At 38.8% G+C, this 24319-nt stretch overlaps 1 protein-coding gene across 3 annotated transcripts in view; it reads right to left on the reverse strand.

The window, feature by feature from the left end:
- Nucleotides 1-24319, reverse strand: part of LOC109040551 (very long chain fatty acid elongase 4) — a 120863-nt gene that overhangs the window by 93618 nt on the left and 2926 nt on the right. The window contains exons 1-2 of one of the 3 annotated variants that reach the window (XM_072297081.1): nt 12688-12799; nt 7910-8109 (exon numbers count right to left, since the gene is read on the reverse strand). The gene's annotated coding sequence lies outside the window, so the exon portion shown is untranslated. Of the gene's footprint in view, nt 1-7909; nt 8110-8624; nt 10360-12687; nt 12800-24319 lie in introns of those variants that run through there. The other 2 variants (XM_072297079.1, XM_072297082.1) reach the window with 2 other exon arrangements.

Raw genomic sequence — 24319 nt, forward strand, 5'->3', positions numbered from 1 at the left:
CCCCTATGTTAGTCAAGCGATGCATCGTCTATGCATAGCCAAATCGTGCATTTTAATGAACTGACATTTTAGCTGTCGGGGAAGATACCTAAAAATCTTTCTGCCGCAGAAAATATGCTGCCTCCTCAAGCTCTTGAGCTATGATAAAGAGTAAAATAACAAGAAAAAAATATTTGAATAATTGTGCGATCCAGTACCGGCAAAATGTTTAAATTAAGCATAAGAAGAAAATATGAACAGAAAAAACTCTCGAAAAAAGAGTTGCCTCAAATTATTGTTTAAAAAAACTGTCGAAAGAGAGGAAAATCCACAAACTTGTGTCATGTGCTGACGTGTATTCTAATTTCTAATAGGCAGCTCACGTGGAACTCGATGGTTTAAGAAAAATCAACCAAGGACTGGCTGTGCGATCAACCACAAATTTTGTATATTTTAGTCGTTTGCCAGACACAAATTAAGTTAAGATTTGTTATTGTTCTGTGTTCACCTGCTCAGAGATTACATATCGATGCCTAAAGTGCGAGACCGCATGTATCTGTTTGCGAGATTCTAGACTCTCAGTCATACATTATTTTTTTCTTGTAAACTTATAGTCAACGTAATTTTAAAAAAACTTCTTTAATTTTTTTTTCTCTGTTGTTTGGATATTCTGTATAGATATCAAGCTATGAAGCTGACTTGTTCCTCCTTGAAAAAATAAATTATAAGCGGAGATTTTGAGACACCGCAATGGAGATACGTGCTGTCACACTTTAGCCGTCGATATGATATGCCTCGATATTTCAGAGATTAGTGCATCACGTCCGGTAATGGGGGCGGAGGGCTGATCTGATGGAGGACCCGCCTGATAGATTTTTTGTGAAGCAAAAAATTCGATCAAAATACTACACCATGAGAAAATAAAGAGAAAATGTCATAATCTACGACTTAATACGCTTTTGCTAATTTATTTAATATGGTATCGCCGTCGAGAGGGAAGTGCGTCTACAGTTCCTCTTGCACATTTTTTGGGCCATGAAGTAGCCTCAGTGGTACTATTAACGCCAAAATTGTGTGTATTTGATCACTGTGCGATTAGGGATTGTTCAGAAAATACGTAACGCTGAACTCGGAGTTTCCGAACCTCCCCCTCCCCGCTTATTTAGCTTTAGTGACGTGGGCCCCAATCCTTTAAGATGTAAAAACAAAATTGTCTAACGCTCGCCTCACTGCTGTCATAGCGTAGAGAGCAGTAAGGGTCAAATTTTCGAAATCAAGGCTCCTTCAAAATTCGTCTAATCCATTTTAGATGAAATCACAGAAATAGCTAAAATAGCAAAATTCATCTTATTTTCATGGAAACAAGACATGAGAAAGCCGCAAGTGCGCAAACAATGACGTAGTTTCAGGCAAGATAGCAGTTCTGCCGTGATAGCGAAGAGAGGCGTAAGTGCAAAAATTTCGAAATCGAGCTTTCTTCAAAATTCGTCTAAATTCTTTTAGATGAAATTACTGAGACAGCTAAAACAGCAAAATTCACCCTAATTTAATGAAAACGAGACGTATGTAAAAGCCGTAAGTGCACAAAAAATGACACAGTTTTTTTTCAAGACAACCGTAGATGCGTGAGAGCCAATGAGAACAGTGCTTTCCAGTAAAGTGCCGCCCTCTTCTGCCAATTTCTAACCTGAAAATGTGTTTGTTGTGCGTCCAAAACGCAACCACGAAAGCATGCAGAAGATAGCACTTACGGCTGTCTTGCCTAACAATAACCTAGCATGAAAATGAAAAATACCCTTTTTATGTAATGGAAATTAAATCAGTCGATTTTTAATCATCCAAACGATCTCTAGGAATCTTTCGGACGATTCGTGATAATTTGAGAAAGAACGGAGGCTTCTGTAATAAAATTTTCCGGTCTCATGCCTCTGAGCCCGTTTTACCAAAACTTCATTTTGGCACTTACTGCCCTCTTTGCTATCAACGGCCCATCACGTTGACACACATTAATCACCGCATCTGTGGGTACTGAAAAGCAATATCGTGATCTATTAACTCAAAGGCTCCAATGAATCATCATTTTCGGAAGTGGCTGAAATCTCGGGGATGGTACTTAATAGATTAAAGGGAGTAGTACTATTATTGTGGGTATAATTAGGCCGGGGAAATAACCCGAAAATGACGTGAGGTAACAGTGACAAGGAGCGTATTGAGATTTGGCAAGAAGGAAACCAAAAACACGAAAGGTGATTAAGTGATGGAGGTGTAAGGTTTTATTCCTCCACGCACTTCATTGTAAAAGAAAACTTTCAATTTCTGTGTTCGCAATGAAAGTTTTGTTTCACATGTATGTGAATCTACATGTCGGGAGAAAGAAGAAACGCAAACCTACCGGTATCTTTTCTAAAACAAGAATTTTTTTTCCCTGGGCTCTGTCAAATTTTTCGCAGGAAATATCGATGAGACTTTTCTTCCCAATAAGTTAAAACCAATAATTCCGAAATGCGATCAGGGTAGAGAGGAGGGTTCTACACTTCTACCATCAAAAGTATAAACAACACTATGAAGATGATTTGACCTAGTAAAAACGAATACGTGAAGCACTTTTCACAAACTCTTAAAAATTCGTCAAGAGGTATTAATTAGAATAACACTTTTGGTATATTTCTAAAGGAAAAATGGTTCAGGACTTTTACATAATAGATCTCTAAAAAAGAAGCCTCGTGTTTGAAGCATTATTATGATTTTTTTCTTTCAATTCTTTCAATTCTGGTTAAAACCAGATTAAGTAAAAAGTTACAGTAAAGTCAAATGTTTCAATTTCTTTACTGATGTAATTTTAATTATTGATATAATGTTTCAAAATTGCACACTAAAAAGGGCTTAATAGAACTACTTTTAAACAATTTTTCTTGAAATTGTCTGTTTAAAATTTACGAGTTTCTCGATGCGAAGATCATTTGAGAAGAAGAGGAGAAGGAGGAGGAAGAAGAAGAAGAAGGAGAAAAATAGTAGGATTGTAATAATAGTTAGAATAGATAAGTGATAACGCAGTAGGAATGGAAGCGCCGCGCAGCGAGGTAGCGGTAGTCTGATTTACGCGGCAAATTCAAATATCGGATATGTTGAGCGAACTTGCCGGGGCCGGCTAGTTAACTCCAAAGACTGGATTTCGTATATCATTGCCGGGCAATGGTATTTAACTCAGGATCTAATGATCACGCCCGGATCGATCCCTCAAATGTCAAGATTTCAACCGCATTGCTGGCCCATCGTATCCGTCTACCTGAGTTCTGATCGCAGAACAAAAGAAAGGGGAATCCCATTCAGATTTGGACCGCGTTAAACAGAAAGGAACCAAGCCACATCAGCTATTGCCAAATTTAATTGGGCAATTTAATTTTTTACTTGAAAACGGTTGTGCGGATTTTTGTGCAAATTTCAATGAAAATTCTCCATGAAACGAAACAAATTCCCTAAAGGTTTCAAAGAGATTCGAACAAACGTTCTCTCGTAAAAAATTTAATTGCCCAGTTAAACTTGGCAATAGCTGATGTGGCTTGGTTCCTTTCTGTTAAACTCGGTCCATTTGAAGCCAGTGTCCGCGATGAATCGATCCGGCCTCTCGACACTTGACGTGATACGTGCCTTTATGAGCTATCGAAGCATATCATATGCAGTCTCTGCCGGGGGGTCGTTACCTCTCTACTTCCCGCCAGGGAACAACTTTTAAATTTAAAATGGGAACTCTCTTTGCCTGATACTGCGTAGAAGTCACACCAAAAATACATGATATCCTTCCAAAAAAACAAAAATATGATTTTTGTACAAAATTGCGGCCCAATCAAAAAAATGTCACTTTTTACCAAAAAAAAGAAAAAAAAAATCAGGCACCCAAAAAATATGATGGCAGTACCGTTTGGATTCATCATTTAAAAGGAAATGATATCAAAATGGCCCAATTTCCTCTTTCATGATATACTATACACCCCAACGTTTTTCACCCCCCCCAAAAAAAAAAAAAAAAAAAAAAAAAAAAAAAAATTAAACACCTATAAGGTATGATGACCTGAACACGTTTTGATCCATCGCTTTAAAGGAGTATGATATCAAATCGGCCCAACTTCTCTGAAATATGCCCATCTCTGATCAATAATTTTTTCGAGACCTTCCGACTCATCGCTGAGGAGACACTGATCATTACTTGACCCTTAGTGTATGTCCATGTTTAGATGTCAAAGAGGTCCATATGAGAACTGGAATGAATTTTTTTCTTTAAAGAGATAAAAACCAAAGAAATCGTTATAAAATTGAAAAAAAAAATCGAAGAAAAAAAAGGAATGGGCCGGCCGGCACGTACAAAAAAAAGGGGAAAAATAGATACATTGGTATGCCCCGACATTTTGGCATGGGTGACCGGCCCGGTCTTGCCAACATCCGTGAAGTTGTTTAGAAAGAAGCATTGTAAGTAGGAGGCACTTAATATTCGCAATAATACGCTAAGGTTCAGTAGTTTGTAAGGCCTTCTATCAGGAACAAACAAAGAATTTGGCATTGCTTGAAAGTTGTTAAGTTGTTCACTCATGTGTGAATATCTTTCAGTCTATCTTTCAATGATGATTTCAAGAAGGACTGATCCTCCTTTTGACGATGATACTTGTTCACATACCTTTATGCAAGAGAGACGATAATCACCCTATTATCTACCACTTGTATGTACGGCCGGCCGGCCCATTCCTTTTTTTTTCTTTGAATTTTTTTTCAATTTTATGACGATTTTTTGGTTTTTATCTCTTTAAAGAAAAAAATTCATTACAGTTCTCATATGGACCTCTTTGACATCTAAACAAGGACATACACTATGGGTCAAGTAATGATCAGTGTCTCCTCAGCGATGAGTCGGAAGGTCTCGAAAAAATTACCTATTGATCAGAGATGGGCATATTTCAGAGAAGTTGGGCCGATTTGATATCATACTCCTTTAAAGCGATGGATCAAAACGTGTTCAGGTCATCATACCTTATAGGTGTTTAATTTTTTTTTTTTTTTTTTTTTTTTTTTTTTTTTTTTTTTTTGGGGGGGGGGGTGAAAAACGTTGGGGTGTATAGTATATCATGAAAGAGGAAATTGGGCCGTTTTGATATCATTTCCTTTTAAATGATGAATCCAAACGGTACTGCCATCATACTTTTTGGGTACCTGATTTTTTTTTTTTTTTTTTTTTTTTTTTTTTTTTTTTTTTTTTTTTATCCATTACAAAAATTAATTGCAAATTCAATGCGATAATTTTCGGCAATAATTACAAAAAAAACATGAAGAAACAGACATATGACAAGTGAGAAATGCGTTTTCGTAATTTCATTTTTATTCAAGCTCTTTAGTTTGAGAATCATATGGTGGTCTACTTACACACGTTTCCCCTCCAGCATTCGTAACATTTAAGCTCCACATCCCCGTTTGAAAGAACGCCTTTTTCTAGCGCATCAAAATTGGCAGAAAATAATTTTTTTAGGGAAAGGTTGAAGAAGTGCGATTTTTTTTTACGGAAGACAACACAGTGAAGAATTATTCAGAATTCTGGTAATTCGTAGGGGAAAACGGGGTAACAAGAGAGTGGGACAATAAGATAGATTGGATTTTGCCGCTCTCTGGTGAGTGATAACGGAACTACCGCTGTGGAGAACGAATATTGGTCCATTGCCGCGTTTCGTATTTAATTCCGGGCCGAACCGGAGGAGTGGCTGGGACGGGACCAGTGTTTAAACATACCCTCTTTTTGAACTGGGTTTCGAAGTTGGTGTATCTCGGCGCTTTAATCAACATAAACTTAAGTAAATATTTTCAGAAAAAATCAAATTATACATCATTTCGTAGCTTAGGATATGAGGCTTCTTCCTGATACTTGGTTTTTTAGATTAGTTTTTTTTTTTACTGATTTATGATGTTCTACTCTTATTGGCCCCAAGCGGTGACCTGTGGCTAATTAGAGAGTGAAGTCTTGCCAAGGAGGGGTACAATAGTATAACAAACACTAAAACTGTTGGTGATTTGTTTTTTCAGCTTAAATGACTCGAAACAGAAAAACAACAAACAATACAATACAACAAACAACACACAACAATAGAAAACAATACAATACAACAAACGAATACAATTCCAATAAACACAATTTTATTACAATTTTCAAAACTTGCATTTTGAATTCATTTCTTAAACTTGCCGATTTTCAAGTGTCAAAAGTTCATAACTCAAGAACCATTCGTCCGATCTGACTCAAAGCAGGGCTATTAAGAGTGATTTAATGCTTGATCTTTTATACTTTTCCTTGCTTCCAATTAAAATTTCATACGAGATATAGACCTGCTCTACTATTAGTCCAGGGGGTACAATAAGAGAAAAACAAATTGGAAAATATTTACATTTTTTTTTTTCCACTAAACTGAAGCACGAAAATTATTGAAACTTTGAGGAAGTGATACCCATTGATAGGTGCATATGCCCTATTTTTTTTCAAATTTGTAACTCAATTACAACTCCTCAAATAAGGGTGTCGCTCTCTTATTACCCCACCATTTCTCTTATTACCCCGTCTTCCCCTATGGGAATTAGTTCGCGAAAAAAGATATAATTAAAAATTTGGTATTAAAAGAAATGGAAAGAAGCAAGTTGCCCTTTTGACTTCCGCGCCAGATACGGCATCATAGGTACACTGAAAAAAAAAGTCTCGGTGTATTTACTAAGAAAAGGGTAAAATTACCAAGAATTCAGGGTTCTATCTGATCCCAGTTTTTTCTTAGTAAAATTACCATTTATTGAATTGGTAATTTTACCGAGAAATCTCGCTAAAATTATTGAACTTTCTCAGAAATTTTACTGGACCTTGGTAAAAACGCCAATATTTTTTATCGACTGTGGTAGAATTACCGAGATAAAATGGCAAAGTTATCGGGAATTGATTACGAATAAAAGTGGTAATCTTACCTGAAAAAAACAGTAAAAATGCCGGTTTTTAGGTAAGCTTACTAGTCTGTCTTGGTAAAATTACCAATAATTGGTAAAAAAAAGTGAGATGGTAAAGGTACCAACGGACCTTGGTGAAAACGCCGAGAATTTTTTTCAGTGTAGTCGGCCATCTTTAAGGAACCCCGTAACTTGTTACTTGTCGTTACTTGTTACATGCTTGTTACTTGCATGTTTAGATTTTGCACCTACCTTCCTCACGAGCAATTCACATGTTATGTTATAATAGTGCGGCTCTAGTATGTGGTGTGATACTGTGTGTTTTTCTCTATCTTTTTTTCATTCTCTCTCGCTTTCATCCTCTTATACCGGAAAACAGAGCATATTACAGTATTTTGAAATATAGTTTCAGAGAATATGCTTAGCATTAGAGAAACTTTAAAGGTAAAATGTGTTCGTTGGTCTTCTGATAGAATAATTCACGTGCTTTAAGATCGCAACGGTTCATACAGTTAGGCTGATTCTGGGTCTTCGTGCATTTGATTTATTTTCGATCCCTCGATTTGTCTCGGCTTGTTGGTGTGGTCGAATTGGCGTGTATTAGATATCGCATCTTTACTTATTGAAAAAAAATCACGACAGATTTTGACTAGCTCAAAACAAGACTATAGTCCCCGCGCATGCATGAGCTTCATTCTCAACCCCAAAAAAATGCAAAATTTAGAGGTTTAAAATCAGAATTTTTCCTGAAAATAAATCGTATTCAATAAATTTATTGACTTTTTTATCGAATGCAGCATTTTCCCCCAAAAAGGATCTTGCTTTCAGCTCTCTGAATTTTGTTATATTCTTGTTGTGTTGATGCGGATTTTGCGCGTCAATTCGACCACGCCGCAAGAAGTTGAAACGAATCGCCTCAAAACTATATACGTTTGAAGATGGTGCAATATGACAATATTCACTTAGGTACCTGAATTTGTAGCAATATCGATCCTCAATATTTCAGAGCTTTTTTATTGATGCTCCTTTTTGAATACACAAGTCCTTGAATTATTTGATAACTACGCCAGCCAAATGTATATACCTTTAAAACAACCGTCCACCCTGTTTGGACACTCTCCGCCAACAGCAGTGTAGCGGCAATCAACGACATCGCTGCTCAACAACAATCTGAAAAAATTTGGATAAGTTGTTGGAAACACCAGAAACCGGTGCTGAGGATTTGGCTAAAGACTAAAGGTAATAGGGAAAGAAGAAAGAACACTGTGAGGGACGTTTTTATACACCTATATCTTACGAGGTTGCAGACAGAACTGAACTAGAAAAAGAGATTCAAGAAGGAAACTGGAAAAGCAAAACTTTAAAAAAGCTGACGCTCAACGATGCTGCGCCAACACGCTCCCTCAAAAATCAATCACTTGTTAATTTTTGACACCTAAGCGCCAAGCGAAGCGTCAGCTGTTTTAAAGTTTTGCTTTTCCAGTTCCCTTTTTGGGTCTCTTTTTCTAGTTCAATTCTGTCTGCAGCCTCGTAAGATAAAGGTGTATAAAAACGTCCCTCACAGTGTTCTTTTTTCTTTCCCTATTACCTACCTTTAGGTTATGGGCCTAGCACGCTTCCACTGCGCCAACAAAGACTTTGGGTAAGAATCAAATGTAGAAGCGTAAAATGGAAGCCGATCCTACCTAAATCCTCGAAGTTATCTGCTTTCGCCAGTTATGAGAAACAAGCAAAACACGATGCGTGAAAATGACGTTCCGATTAAAAGCAGCGCTGAATCCGCACTGTCACTAGCGCAAACACTGGTCTAAATGCATACATCTATCGAACAAACTGCCGGCGGTCAGGCCAGGAGACATCCGTTTATTCTTGAAAGAGCCGGATCGCTGTCGGCCCATAAGTTCCGAGAGGCATGATTGAAAGGCAAACCAAGGTCTTGAGTCTACGTTCCTCGAGCCCTTTTAAAATGCACTTTATGTGTTGAATGCTTCTGCGCTGAAGAAAAACATCGTATCACCATTCGTGCGATGCCAATTTTACTCCGAAAAAAGATGTTAGCAAAATGTGAATCCTCAAACAGCGTCTTTTCATACTACCGCGACCGTACCAAAGAAGAGCGTCGTGTTAGCCTAGAGTTGCTATGAATCTTAACTAAAAGAGCTCAAGCCTCCTAAATTTTCATTTCTGACAACGCTAAGTTCTAGCGTTCTACTGGGCCGATTTTCATGATTTTTGCGGCTATCAACAGGCAATTGTCCGGTAGATGAGCCCGTCTTATTCAGATTTTGAAAATATGGCCCAGGTTTTTGTATACGACGTGGTAAAGTTGCGAATTTTCGCATTTAAATATTGTAAAATTTTATTGCGTGTCATATTTCGTTTGAGCGTTCTACTATGCCTATTTCTAGGATTCTTAAGGCAATCGATAGGTGATAGTTCTTAGAGGAGATCGCCTTAATCAGCTTTTGGCAATAAGACCCAAGTTTTTTATATAGGAGTGGACCAGGGAGCTGAGGAAGGGGGGAGGGTTAAAATTCCCGCCATTGAAAAATGACGGTAATTTCAAAGTTGGTGGAAAATTAGACTAAGCGAGAGATGTTAAATCTTGGTTTGCTAGTGGGGTAAGGTAAGTGAATCGAAGTTATGCTCCTTTGCTACTGACTATCCGCAAAAGCGACGAAACGCTCCGTTCCGTTCCTACTACAAAAGGCAATTTTTCAATTAGTTTCTTCCGATTTTTTGGGGGAAGGCACTCGTAATTTCACCTAGGTATCGTATCTAAAAATTTTAAGGAAGAATATCGGTAACTTTCCTCAATAATACCTAAATTGTTTATCGAAGGAAATTTGGTAAGAATTGGATGCATGCACACATGACGTTTTTTCTTATCGTGGTAGCAAAACGCTGCAATATTATTTAGCATAAGAGGCGTAAGAAGAAAAACGCAACGAGAATATACGGACAAAATCCTGTATTCTGTTTCATAATAGATTATTTTCCACAGATGGTCACTCATTGATTAGCATTCCGCTGAGCGTGACCCCTGCCTCGATGTGAGCGATTAATTGAGATCGTAGTCCTCCGGGTAAAAACGACGAATATTCAATTTTTCAATGCAATGAGCCTTCGTCTTATTCACGCACGGCACAAGGCTTCGATTTTGTTGTATTGCGCGAGTAGGAGTGACTCCACTTTGAAGTGCATCATGCGGCGCGCATAAGGGTACGTGCTAACTGCGGTCCACGGCTGAATGGAGTTACTGCTATTTCCTTATTTTTTGTAGCGCTGCAGAATTGCGCTTGACATATCTGCAAGTTTCTTCGGTCCTCAACCAGGCAGGCAGAGTTGTATCGCCATGTGCAGTGATGCTGCGAGCCATGCTGCAGTAAATAGGTAATACTCGAGCTAGATATGAGTGGCGTGGGCCGGGGTTAGAGGGGGGGGGGGGAAGATAACGAATAAACTATGCCCCCCCCCCCCCCACGTGACGCGCTGGGCTGACCGTAGGTACCATTGCCAGAGAATCGTGTATTCTTTATTCCTAAAAAAACTGTACTAAAAGTAGTTCACAATGAAACTTAATGAAATAAAAAGAAGAGAGGAAAAAGTTCAAATCAGAAACAAACGGGAGACTCCAATACGTACGTAGATAGTAGAGAGTGGTCAGTGGGGTTTTAAAGTTTGTAAGCGTAAATTTAATTTTAAGCATACCTTTAAATTTGCATTAATATCATTCGTAAGCTCTCCACATTGAGAAAAATATGAAATGGTGCTGGGTGTCAAAAAAAAAAAAAAAAAAAAAAAAAAAAAAAAAAAAAAAAAAAGAACAAAAAAGACAGGAAAAATACATGAAATAAACGTTTCACCAAAAATTGATTAGACATTAAATAAAAGATTAACAAATAAATAAAAATGGTTGATTAAGAAAAAAAAACACTAAAAAGTGGCCCGAACTGTACAGGATGTTCGAAAAGTCCCCTCCCCCCCTCTAACTTTTGACCTAATTGAGGTAGAGATTTGAAACTTGGCGGGTGTTCCTAGATCAAAGGGAGCTACTTTTTGACCCCCCCCCCCCAAATTTGGGGGGGGGGGTTACGGACCCTAACTTTTTTTTTTAATGGGAAGACCCCCTTTGTGACACCTCGTTCGAAAGAGCATAAAAAAAAAAAATTTTTCGCTCGAATCCGAAGTCATTATCTCAAACCGTTTCAAAATGGCGGCCGGTCAAAGTTCAAAATGGCCGAAAATTGGCACCTCTGCTATTAGCACATGGATTTGCTTGAAACTCGGTATCTGGGGGTATTTTGGCACGAGAAAAACGAATTTGACGTTAGATTTTTAAAAAAAACCCTCATTTTTCAAAATGGCCGCCGGTTTAGGCTCAAAGTGGCCGAAAATTTGACAAACTCATTTTTTTGCCGATGGATTCACCTGAAATTCGGTATCTGGGGGTATTTTGACCCGAGAAGAACAATTTCGACGTAATATTTTTAAACAAACCCTAATTTTTCAAAATGGCCGCCGATTAAAGTTCAAAATGGTCAACAATTGGCAACCTCAACTTTTTGCCGATGGATTCGCCTGAAACTCGGTGTTTGGGGGTATCTGGGTTTGTCTCCTACCCAGATACCCCCAAACACCGAGTTTCAGGCGAATCCATCGGCAAAAAGTTGAGGTTGCCAATTGTTGACAAACCCAGATGGGTAGGAGACAAACCCAGATACCCCCAAACACCGAGTTTCAGGCGAATCCATCGGCAAAAAGTTGAGGTTGCCAATTGTTGACCATTTTGAACTTTAATCGGCGGCCATTTTGAAAAATTAGGGTTTGTTTAAAAATATAACGTCGAATTTGTTCTTCTCGGGTCAAAATACCCCCAGATACTGAATTTCAGGTGAATCCATCGGCAAAAAAATGAGTTTGTCAAATTTTCGGCCACTTTGAGCCTAAACCGGCGGCCATTTTGAAAAATGAGGGTTTTTTTAAAAAATCTAACGTCAAATTCGTTTTTCTCGTGCCAAAATACCCCCAGATACCGAGTTTCAAGCAAATCCATGTGCTAATAGCAGAGGTGCCAATTTTCGGCCATTTTGAACTTTGACCGGCCGCCATTTTGAAACGGTTTGAGATAATGACTTCGGATTTGAGCGAAAAATTTTCTTTTTTTATGCTCTTTCGAACGAGGTGTCACAAAGGGGGTCTTCCCATTGAAAAAAAAAAAGTTAGGGTCCGTAACCCCCCCCCCCCCAAATTTGGGGGGGGGGTCAAAAAGTAGCTCCCTTTGATCTAGGAACACCCGCCAAGTTTCAAATCTCTACCTCAATTAGGTCAAAAGTTAGAGGGGGGAGGGGACTTTTCGAACACCCTGTATGTAACAAGTACTGTATGTCTTCTTGGCTTTGTTTTCCCCCCGAAATGGTGTGGACCCAGCACTATCTCTCCACCTCGTTAAAAATGGTTGATTTGTCATCAAAAAAGCAGACAAAAAATTGAACCTTTCTGAAAAAAAAATCGGAGACAACCCTGTTAAAAATTTTCCCTAAGAATTGAACCCGGGTAATTTTGGGCAAGAGAATGGCTCCCCTATTAGAAGTTTCCTCAGGGGAAGCTTTCCTACATGGAGTTTCGTGCCTAAAATTTCGTCCTGATAGTATCAGAGCCATAGAAGGAAAAGATTAAGGAATATATGTACGAAAATTAATATTTTTTTTTGCCAAGGCATTCTTTCGGCAGGCAAGGGATTCTTACCCATTATGTAATTCTCCACGCCGCGGTCATTTCCATATAATTATACGGTCTCCCATCTCAGTACTAATGACGCCCGACGTTGCTTAATTTCCATAAACGGAACTGGAGCCATAGAGCTCATTTCATTTGGCTACGAAGAAGGAAAACGACATGTATTCAAACCTCAAACGTCCGCTGGAAACAACAAAAAAGGTTTGATTGCTCAAATTTTATGTTAAAGAAACGATAATATTCTAAAATGGGATGTGATTGCGTATTTTTCGATCGCCATAAAATGTCATTAATTACTTCGGACGCGCGTTCGCAACACCGCGGTTGTGACTGACAGCGAAAAACAACGCACTAAACTCAATTTTCCGCTTCGTCCCAGCTCAATCGCGTCAAAAGAAAAAAAAGAGGGGGTGAAAAAAAATCATGAACTGGTCAGGACAAGATTCCTCGCACTAAGATTAATGTTACGTTGTCCGCAGTCCACGGTGATCCTGATTCTCGTCGCCTTTAGATTATATTGGCCGATATTGAAACATCTAACAAGTACATTTTGGTATGAGTCCTGGGCTTTATTTAGATGTCCGTATGTTACGTCCTTCTAAGTTAAGTTTTAATACACTGAGCGAATCATTTGAAGGGTATCATGCATACCTGCACAGTAAGAAAAGGTAACAAACATTTTGTAATAACACCAAAGACATAAAGACGGAGCGCTAAAAGTAAAAAATGAAGCTTCTTTTCAACCACCTCTACTTTCGGCTAGAGGATTGGCGGCAAAATCGGGACAAGTTTGAAATTCAAATGTAGGGCGGGAACTGAATAAAATTGCGTAAACAAAATATTATCGGTTGATTTTTGCCCAAATTCACTTACCCACATATATTTCTTTAGCTTTAGGTTATTTTTTGTCCATCATCGATCAATTAATTTCATTTGGGAGTAACAGTCATCTAGGAAGGTAACGGCCTGTTTGAACCGGCAGGACCACCATAAGCAGAAGAAAAACTAACTTTATCTGAGATTACTGCCGGTTACCGAGCAAAAGTAGGTGTATTATAAAAATTCAATGTCCCAACTTTCTTAATTATGTTCGTTGTAGGCATTTAAAACACGTTTAGAAGAAGAAATGTGGAAACATCAAGAGGCTAAGTTCAAATAAAATTTTCATTTGCCGCCATGAATTCCCGCGCTCATTTACACACCCACACAAGCACTCAGCGCCAAACCAGGCTTCACTTTTTCCCCGTGCTTTTAGATGCGAGCACTCCGTCTTTATGTCTTTGGATAACACAAAGGGAAGTAAAATACGCAACCTAAGGCGATTCTTCAGCCGCAGATCTGAAATACGATTCGTTCAGTCGATTCTATACCTATTCTTTTTCATTTTCTGATGTATCATTTTTAATTTTCAGTCTCCAGAGGTAGATAAAAGTTTTAGAACCGTAGCCTCTTAACGTTGCCCCTTCCGTCCGTGACTATGGTGCATCTTCAACAATATAGCAAAAGTTGCATCGGTGTTATTTGAAGGATATTTTTTTGCGAGTGTTCAAAAAGAGCCGTCAACAATTAAATGCAAGCGAAAACTAAACGAGATCAGCTGTGTAAAATATCTGTGATACTTTGAGATTTAAATCGGAAAACTGTAAAACATCTGCATAGGAGGAGTGCCATCAAACGCCTCTCCTGGCTCTGATATTGATAAAAAAACTTGGAGTACTCATAGTTTCTACGAGTCATATTGTACCTTATTCCATCAAAAGTACCTACACTATGACCTCAGCAAAGTTCTTATGCAGTTATCTCATATTATCCTGGTAATTTTGGTGTCCAAAGATGGGTATAACTATGTTTGCCAACAAATAGATATTGCTGAAATATAAACGGAAAAAAGCAAGGAGTTGTTGGATGATATGAACATTTTCAATAAATTAATCGTGGTAGTACGCCAATAAATTTAGTTACGAACCCACATTTTGCGATACACCCCTGGTAAGAATGGCAAGTTCTCAAATTAGAAGCACTTGCCTTTGGAACAGACCTGGACATTGATGTCAGTGTTATGAAACACTGAAGTCAGTGTTCTGGGGCTCTGATGTCAGTTCTTCCACGGGCACTGACATGCTGGATCAGTGTTAGGTCTGTTCCAAAGGCAAGTGCCACTGATGAAAATAGGACTGACCTAAGTGCCGCTAACGTAAGTGGAGTGGGTACTTCGTCTAGGTAGACTGTGGGAAGGAAAGATTGGATGAGAGCTGTGATGATAGGCACGTTAACTTCACTATTTGACTACCAGGAAGAGTTGCAGTGAGGCACCAGTCATGAGTTACTCACATAAGTCCATATTGGCTGCGACCTTTTCTAAGCGGTCTCCCGTTTAAGTACTAACTACGCTCGACGTAGCTTAACATCGGTGATGGTGCAAGCGACGCGGAGCCACTGCTCCTCCTGCGCATGTGTGAGTAATGGGTGTATTTACGCCAATTAAGGGCCCCGCTTGATTAATTTAGCCAGCAAGTATGATGATTTTGTCTTTCAATTTGAATCATACACCTAATTTTTTTATTATTTTTTAATTTTTATTCAGTTGTGAAGTTTTATAAGTCATGTTTATATATATATATATATATATATATATATATATATATACAAAATTAAAAATGAAGCTATACAAAAATTTAAAATCCACATGTAAAAAAAAATTAATGTAAAGAGGTTAAAAAGTTGAAGAAAATTGAAAATATATTTTAAAAAATTAAAACTAAAATTTTTGAACACAAACATGATTTAAGTTGAAAAAAATTGAAGCCCAAAATTTAAAACTAAAAAAATTAGAAATGAAAAAAACTCTTAAGATGAAAAACTCATAATAAATAAATATTACTCATATTTTAAATGAACTCATTGGTTCATCATTGATGAGGAAGATAAAACAAAAAAAATATGTACCTAAGGGTGTGAATATCCAAGAGATTTTCCGTCCCCTCCAAGAAAATTCTCCGCTCGCCTTCCTAGAAAATATGCCTTCCTGTAAGATGAAGTTTTTGCTCCCCACATTCCGAGAAAATGCACCCCCCCCCCTCCTACGAAAATGAATGGGAGGGGAGGAGAAGGAGTTATCTCTACTTTTATAGGGAATAGGTAGCTTTATCAGGACTGATGTCAGAGACTAACCCTCTGTACCAAGTTCAGACCTCAGTCCCTCTTTCCTCAGAGATGGATGATGGATATCCATCTCTGAGGTAAGTGGTGCTACACTTAGGTAAGTCTTCCTCCTGACGTCAGTGGCTCTTACCTCAGCAAAACCGATCACTTACGTACGTGGTCCTTCTCATGACCTCAATGCGGCTTACCTCCGTGCTGACCTCTTACCTAAGTGTTGGGTAAGTCCTCGACACTTACCTCAGAGCAAATTTCACTAATGTCAGAGCAACTTTCACTGACGTGAGAGCAATCTGCCCAGTGGCAGATTGCTCTTTCTGCCTGGTAAAAATGGCAAGTGTCAGGTCAGTCCTGACACTTGCCATTTTTATCAGAGATCCCAACTTGAGTTGCGGCACTGCCGTAATTAATTGATTGGAAATGTCTATTTCATCCACCAAGTTGGGATAGTACCACTATTTTAGGACCTAACCCCCTAACATTTTTTTCTCCATTTATGTATACTGCACTTTGTCAGTGAACGCAAGGCTGCCTTCTGCCATAATACACAAATACTTTGCAGTACTAAATGAAATCACGACTAAAAATTAGCAATGGTGGGCTATTTTTACAGGTATCTAACAAACTACTCTATACTCTACCGACTTTCTTATACGGAAAATATTTCACTTCTAACTCTAACGCAACATTTGTAGGAATATAGCAACACGAGTTACGGCCACAAAAAACCGTTACATTGGAAGTAAGGATCTGTAGCATGTATCGAATGTGTATGTTTTGGAAGGGCCGTCCATAAATTACATCGTCCAATCAAGGAGGAGGGGAGTCTGGAGGTGAGTGGCAAGTAGGTGACAAAAGGGTAGGAGGGGTCCCGCAAAAATGACATCACGGTATCCGGACAAAGTGTATCTTGCCATCGGTTTATCACACGTTAGCTCTGATGTAAAATGGCTCGAATAATGTTAAGCACAGTGGCAAACACTAAAACTCACTCTTTTACTCACTAAACACTTTTCAAGTTTTGACTGTTTTCATACTGGATTCCTTATTTGGAAAACAGCGAAACTTTAAACATTCATGTTGAAAAAAGGTGGCTTTTAGACTGTTCCTATTTCCATTTGCTTAGCGTTATTCTTGAATCATTATTGACTTACAAATAAATGTGTGATACCTACACCTGTAGCAAAAGGTTTGCAACAACTCCACATCTAGGCAAAAAGGGTGGAGGTAGGTTTCGTGGGGTTCGTGCACTCAAAAAAAAAACTACGGCCGTGGGACCCGGTTGCTCTGAACACTGGTGATCCCGGTGTTAACGTGCCGTTAGCCAGCTAGTACCGGACCCGATGGCCGATGGCCCGTGGACCCCGCGCGGCCTTCGTGGCCGTAAGACCGGATAGGAGCCGAGCGTAAGTTACGGGTTTCAGGATCGGAACCAACCGCTTCCACGGCCGTTGGCAGTGAGGTGAGATTCAGTTTTCGGGAAATGGCGTCACCATCAGATTAAAATTGAGACGGCTCCGTGTAAATTCGCAGAAAATTATAATATTTTACGTCAATGTTATTCAGTGCGTGAATTTAAAGTTGCCGCCAGCCTTGACAATATTCGGGAGCGATCGAGCCACCACTCAGCGTTGTTTATTGAGGTTAGAATCCAGTCACTAAATTGCTTGGTCATTGATGGTCATTGCTCATTCGTGTGTTCGTTTTTCGTTTAATTTTGGAGGTTTCCGATATATTTTCTTGATTCTGTGTGGTGCACGATTGATTCTAAAGTTCTGTGTGATAACGCTTGTCAAATACTTTCGGAAATGCGACGAGAGTTAAGTGAAAATTGTCAGTTTTGGTAGTACCTACGCACTGAGCTCATATCCTCTCCCCCTGTAAGTTCGTTTGCAATTCACTTATTTTCCCCATACTATACTAAGGGAAAGAACTTAAATTAAAGAAAAGCAATCAATTACCTGCCACATATCTTCCCACAGAGTAAATTAGCGCCACACTAAAATACTGATAATGTAGGCACGAGAATGTCCATTTATTGCTGACTGTAACATTCTATCATCACTTTTGCTTTGTTCTGCCTGTGTAAGAGGATACAGTTTTTATTCAATTTCGATCTAATCTCTAACTCATAGATGTTTTCAACTGTGAGTAGTATTGCAGTCTCTGACATCTTCCCTCTCTGTTACAAAAACAGCTGTTTGATAGCGGAAACTGTACAGATCCCATCCTGCGCAGATTATCTGATAGTGAGAGCAAGCTCGAACGTTGTTGCTGTGAATAATCTCTCTGATTCCATATCCTAATTCTAGGGAGCTCAGTGTTACTGTAATAGTGGTAAAATTTTGTGTTAATCGCGCTTCAGTTTGCTGAAGGGAAGATCTATAATTTTAACAAGTGTGACAATTTTCGGTGGTATATTTCTTCGCTAATATTTTGTGGAAATTGTATCCGGTAGTTATTGCGGAGAGTTATATCTTGAAGTTTTGTCAACTTTTACTACTGAATTTACACTTTGAAATATTCTCAACCTCATTTTCAAGATTCTGAAGCTCTTCTAGTCTTAAGGAGTAAAAATCTGTAAGTACCCAGACCTACGCCTGTGGTTTTCCTTTGTTAATCATTTAGGTGATTTCCTACTTTGCATTCGTATTTTTTATTGAGGGATGAACCAGGTTTTGTTTTTGACAAATGCTGAATTCTCATTGAGTGAAAGTAATTACATTTATTGAGAACGGGCTGCCAAGTGATAAAAATGATTTTTCAATTTACATTTTTCGCTGCAATGAGTTTTAGCAATTTATCATACCTTGGGCAGTCTGTTCTACATTTAAAATAGGTAGCAAGAATTTTTGATCTATCTACATTTGTTCCTTCCAGTGCTTCCCCAGTGCTTTATTTATTTCTAGGAAGGCTTGCAACATTAAAGTTAGGTTTTTGAAAATTTCTCTTGATATCTCTACACGATGAATAAGCTAACATTCATATGCTGATTTTCTTTCTCAATACGCATCATCTCTTCTCTAATTTTCATCTCTTTTCTCAAATTGACTTGCTGAACTATCAGCCAAGGAGTTCAAATCCCTCTTGATATCTGAAACATGATCAACAAGCTAACGTTCATATGCTCTTTTTCTTTCTCAGTCAGTGAATTATTCATCACTTTCCTGAAACTAAATTGTTATGAACTATCAACAAAGAAACATGTACCTATTTTAAAAAGAAAGGAAGAAAAAGAAATCTTGTTCAGAAATTGACACAAGATAATTCATTCAAGGTTTAAAATTTTGCTGGAAAGTTTTACTTTTCTATGTACTTTAAAGGTGAATTTTCAGCTGTAGTTCCGAAAAAATCCACCACGTCGCGGACAGCGGCGGCGCGCAGAGCTCCGGCCGTCCAGCCCGTAAGTAGCGCCGAGAGCGCAAGCTGCCTATGCCGCTCGAGGCCGCGACTTACGGTTTTCATATCCGTAGGACTCCGCGTCGTCCCCGCTCGTAGCACTCCGGTCGTCAGGGGCGTAGGCGAACGGTAGTGCCATATAGCCCATCCAGTCCGTGCTCCAGGTCCGTTGCTTCTGGCCTCCACGGCCGGAGCTTTTTTTGAGTGTGGCCGCACTTGGTGTGGCACTGCTGGAAAAATCCGTTTAACATTTTTATATCATATTGATCACGGCTACCGATGCTCCGGATACTACTATTCTGCCGTGATAGCGAAGAGAGCCTTAAGTGCAAAAATGAAGTTTTGAGAAAACTGGCTTAGAAGCTTCTGACAAGAACATTTTATTGAAAGAAGCCTCCGTTAATTCTTTATTGTCAAATTGCCACTAATCGTCCGGAAGACTCCTAGAAATCGCGTGCATGGATGATTAAAAATCGACTGATTTTATTTCCATTACATAAAAAGGGTATTCTTCATTTTCATGCTAGGTTATTGTTAGGCAAGACAGCCTTAAGTCGACGGTGTAGCATTCTATCATTAGCTCCATTAATAAAAAAAAAAAAAAAGTGTCAGATATAATGTAAGACATAAAAATTAGCCCTAAGCATAGGTGATGTCCCTACTGTAAATCCTGGTTTTGTGCCTACCGTACACAGGAGATGGAACATTACATAACGACGGTGTAAGTTGGCAATCACATAACTCGATTTTTGGCGGTTTTGAGTTAGCTGCAGAAATGAAGTGTAGTAGATGCCCTTTACCTGCTATTAAAATATTTCAGTCGAAAAAAATCTGGAAGTCACCTAAAAACGTAGAACTCAAAACACATATCTCGGCGGTAATTCCAATAACACATAACTCGTGCCGTCACGCCGTATTTTACCACATAACGCTCGCTCTCCCGGGAAGAATCGTGAACAGTTTAGGAGGGAAAATTAAAAGTTAGTACGTCACAGAATCTTCAAACAACGAAAACATTGTTATTGTTTTAACATCTAACATCTAATCCGACGGATAACTGAGTAATCGTCCGCTTATTTTTATCTTCATTTCATTTTAATTCGTAATTCGACGGCGTAAGTCCGCAATAACATAATTATCTCGTTCACGGTGTCTGAAAATCTCCGCCTCTAGGTACGTTATCGTTTTTAAAGGAGAACCTCGACACATTTGACATCATTCCTTGCAGTTTATACAGTTAAGACAGTTTTAAAGAATTGCCGTTGAATAGTTTTCCGTTTAAAAAATGAAGAATGACGGGAAGTCTGCGACGTCGTAAACCGAGTTATGTGATTGCCGACTTACACCGTCGAATTGTTTTCCTGTGTCATTCTGAAGATTCGCTGCCAATTAAAGTTTGTTAAAAGGAACTTTAGGCTACTTTTAAAGTGAGAGGAGTCTTATTCATTCTTTATTCAGTCAACATCGGCAAAGAATAGGTTTGAATCAGTAATTCGCCAACCACATACCTATCTCGGAATTCAGCGTTGGGCGGTTGGACCTTAGTTCCACAAACACATAACTCGGTTATTCTGTCATTTCTCCTGACAGACGAGAATATTATTCAAAATGATAATAGAGTCTTATATCGATGGTGAAACTACCATACCACGTATCTCGATTTTTGTCGGTTTTGAGTTAGCTGCATAAATGAGTTGTAGGAGATGTCCTTTATCTGCCACCAAAATATTTTTGTTGAATAAAATCAGGAAGTTATCCAAAACCGTAGTTCAAATATCACATATCTCAGCGCTAATTCGCAATTCACATATCTCGCACAAGGTAGATTTACACAGGTATGGACAGAACTAAACAACTGTTCTCTGATTGGCTCTCCAGAGGCCCCTTAACTTCCGCCATTTTGTATGTTTTGATTATTTTGATTTATTATGTTCGGTTTATCGTTTGTCAAAATTTTGTGGGATTTTTTGCACAATTTTGATAATGCGATATTAATGTTAACGTTTAAACGCACAAACGTTGGAATGTTAATTTGATTATAATTTAATTAAAAAACGGGCCCCTTAACCTACGTCACGTAGTCATGTGACACGTACTGAGGCTCATGGGAAATTTTCAACTTGTCCATACCTGTGTAAATCTACCCTGTATCTCGCGCCGGCGGGAAGTTATTGCGTACACACGGCGCGCTCTACAGTACGAAGTACCGAGGCGGATAAAGAATGGTGGTCGTGTTTCGTACCCTCTTGACATCACACGGCATCGGGTACGTTTCGGGTACATCCTGAATGCATGGCAAAGCATGTCGGCGCAGAGTGGATCGAGTCAATAAGATAGGTCGGATATTAAATTTTCGACTAAAACTGCAAATTTTGATGTTTATTTTCTCACATTTTAAATCTCAAGGGGTGATTTTAGAGGAAAATTTTACGAGGAAACCAATGAAACCACTTATAGATCCTAAAATTTTGGTATAAACGGAGTTATAAGCGTTTAAAGTCCAAATTTTGTCTGACCTCTCCTAGTATCTCGATCCACTGTGCCGCAGTGAAACTACCGGACCCCGTATCTCGGTTTGCAACGTCGCAGACGCCCTGCCATACTATATTTTTTAAATGAAAACCTCTCAACATCAATTCTTGAAACCTTCCGTGATTTTTCTTCTTTGAGTGACGAAGAATCTGTGAATACTTCAAGGAATGATATTGGCTGGTTTTCATTTAGGTACAAAAATAAAATGGGAGCATTGATTTTTAAACACCGAAAACGAGATACGTGGTCTGGTAGTTTCACCGTCGATACGCTTATTTTATTAGAAGGCGACTCATCCACCGGGAAAGGAAATTCACCTTCTTTATTAGAAGTGTTAAGGTATTCAAGAAAGTATGAAGTAGTAGTAGTAGTAGTATCCCACTTCTTGCGGTACGGGTCGTAAGTATCAGTCTTTCAATTTTATGCTATATGCAACGATTCTGAGTCTGTCATGCCGTTTAATAGTATTGTAATTAATGAATATACGATGATTGGTCCAGTTGTAGGATCAACAGAAGCTTTCAGTGCATGAATAGAAGTACACTGTTCAATATGACTATTCGCTAAGCCTTAAATCGATCAAAATCTTCAAACAAGAGGCTCAATACCTTAATTCAAAATCCACTTATCTCGATGTAATACTGTCAATTCCTACTTCGCAAAACACATAACTCGGTTTTTCCTCCGTATTTCATCACGGTTGCGACTATGTTCAAAAATGCTCAATGCGTAGTGAAAAGCATCTTATCATCTCTATCTCCAAGAATTATTACCTTTTAATTATCAAAAATAAGGAACGCAGACAGTTTTTTTGCTCTCCTGAAAAATCGAGTTTTCCGAGATACGTGGTATGGTAGTTTCACCATCGATATGGCATCTTATCCTTGCTGTTTCTAAGAATTATTTCCCCTCTGCCTTCAAAGATGAGGAATGTAGAGAGTTTTTTCCCTCTCCTGAAATTTCGCGTTTTCCGAGTTATGTGATTGCAGACTCACACCATCGAAGTGCTATCTTCTCCATGCTTTTGTGGTTATGCGTTTTGGACGCACAACAAACATATTTCAGGTTAGAAATTGGCAGAAGAGGGCGACACTTTACTGGAAAGCACTGTTTTCATTGGCTCTCGTGCACCTGCGGCTGTCTTGAAAAAAACTATGTCATTTTTTGTGCACTTACGGCTTTCTCATAGGTACGTCTTGTTTTCATTAAATTAGGATGAATTTTGCTGTTTTACCTCAGTAATTTCATCTAAAACAGTTTAGACGAATTTTGAAGAAAACTCGATTTCGAAAATTTTGCACTTACGGCTCTCTTCATTATTACGGCAGTATTCACAACTTCCTTTCTACACAGATAAAAAAAAAAAAAAAAAAAAAAAAAAAAAAAAAAAAAAAAAAAAAAAAAAAAAAAAAAGAACACAAGGCCGTGTTTATACGCACCTTTTGTCCTAAGAATTCGGAAGTAGGAGATACGAGATATCGACGTTGAAGAATGAAATACTGTGCTGTGTTAATTAACACGCGTGCGAGTTCGGCGACTGCGCGGCTGGAATTGCGGGGCAAGAGGGGAAACTACAGCGCCTGCGTCTGATGCGCTGCATGCCGGCGGCCGGCTCAACCAACATACAAGTCGGTTTTTTGAACCCTGCTCAGGCTATCAATTATCCGCCACCCCCAGTCGGCTCAGATCATGAAACACAAGCCTGAATTTCTAAATCAATCACCGAGTGAAAGAAATAAGGTCGGTCTGGTTACAAAAAAATTCGCAGTTGGTTTTTATTTAGGTCAGTTTCGGTTCCTTTAACAAGTCGATTGTGTTGACAGTGTTAAAATTACAGAGAAAGGGTTGATGAATCCAAGGTTTTGTATGCGTTGAACGTGGAGAAATTTATCCATAGAAACACAGTAAACTTGGAGGATCCACATTTTTTACTGTGCACAGGGTTATGCAAAAGTCACTGACCACCCCTGTAACTTTTTTCCAACTTGAGACAGAAGTTTGAATTTTGGCGATGGTCCCCCCCTACGGGGGGCGGGGGCTAACTTTTTTTTCAAATGGCAACCCCCTTTTGTGATACCTCATTCGAAAGATAATAAAAAAAAAAATTTTTTGGCGCAAGCCGCAGGTCATGATGTTGATTTTTGACAAAATGGCGGCCGGTCAAAGTTCAAAATGGCCGAAATCTGACGTCTTCGTTGTTTATAGACGGATTGGCGTTAAACTTGGAATCCTGGGGTTTACCGAGACGAGAAAAACGATTCTGGCATTGGTTTTCCAGAAAAGTCGGTCCTTTTTAGGGATATTTGGGCTGCTTATCGTTGGATTTGCATGAAATTTGGTATCCAGCGGTATTTCGGCACGAGAAGAACGAATCTTTCATTGGATATCTGAAATTCCGACGAATTTCAAAATGGCAGGAACTCGGTTTTACGGCTGCTTACCGATGGATTTGCATGAAATTCGATATCCTATTCGACACCTTTTAAGTTTCCGACAGTATGTCGATCATTCCACCTGACAAAGGCACGACAAAGCAGCGATAAGACATATC

This window comes from Bemisia tabaci, chromosome 2 (genome assembly GCF_918797505.1).
Source record: "Bemisia tabaci chromosome 2, PGI_BMITA_v3".
NCBI lineage: Eukaryota > Metazoa > Arthropoda > Insecta > Hemiptera > Aleyrodidae > Bemisia > Bemisia tabaci.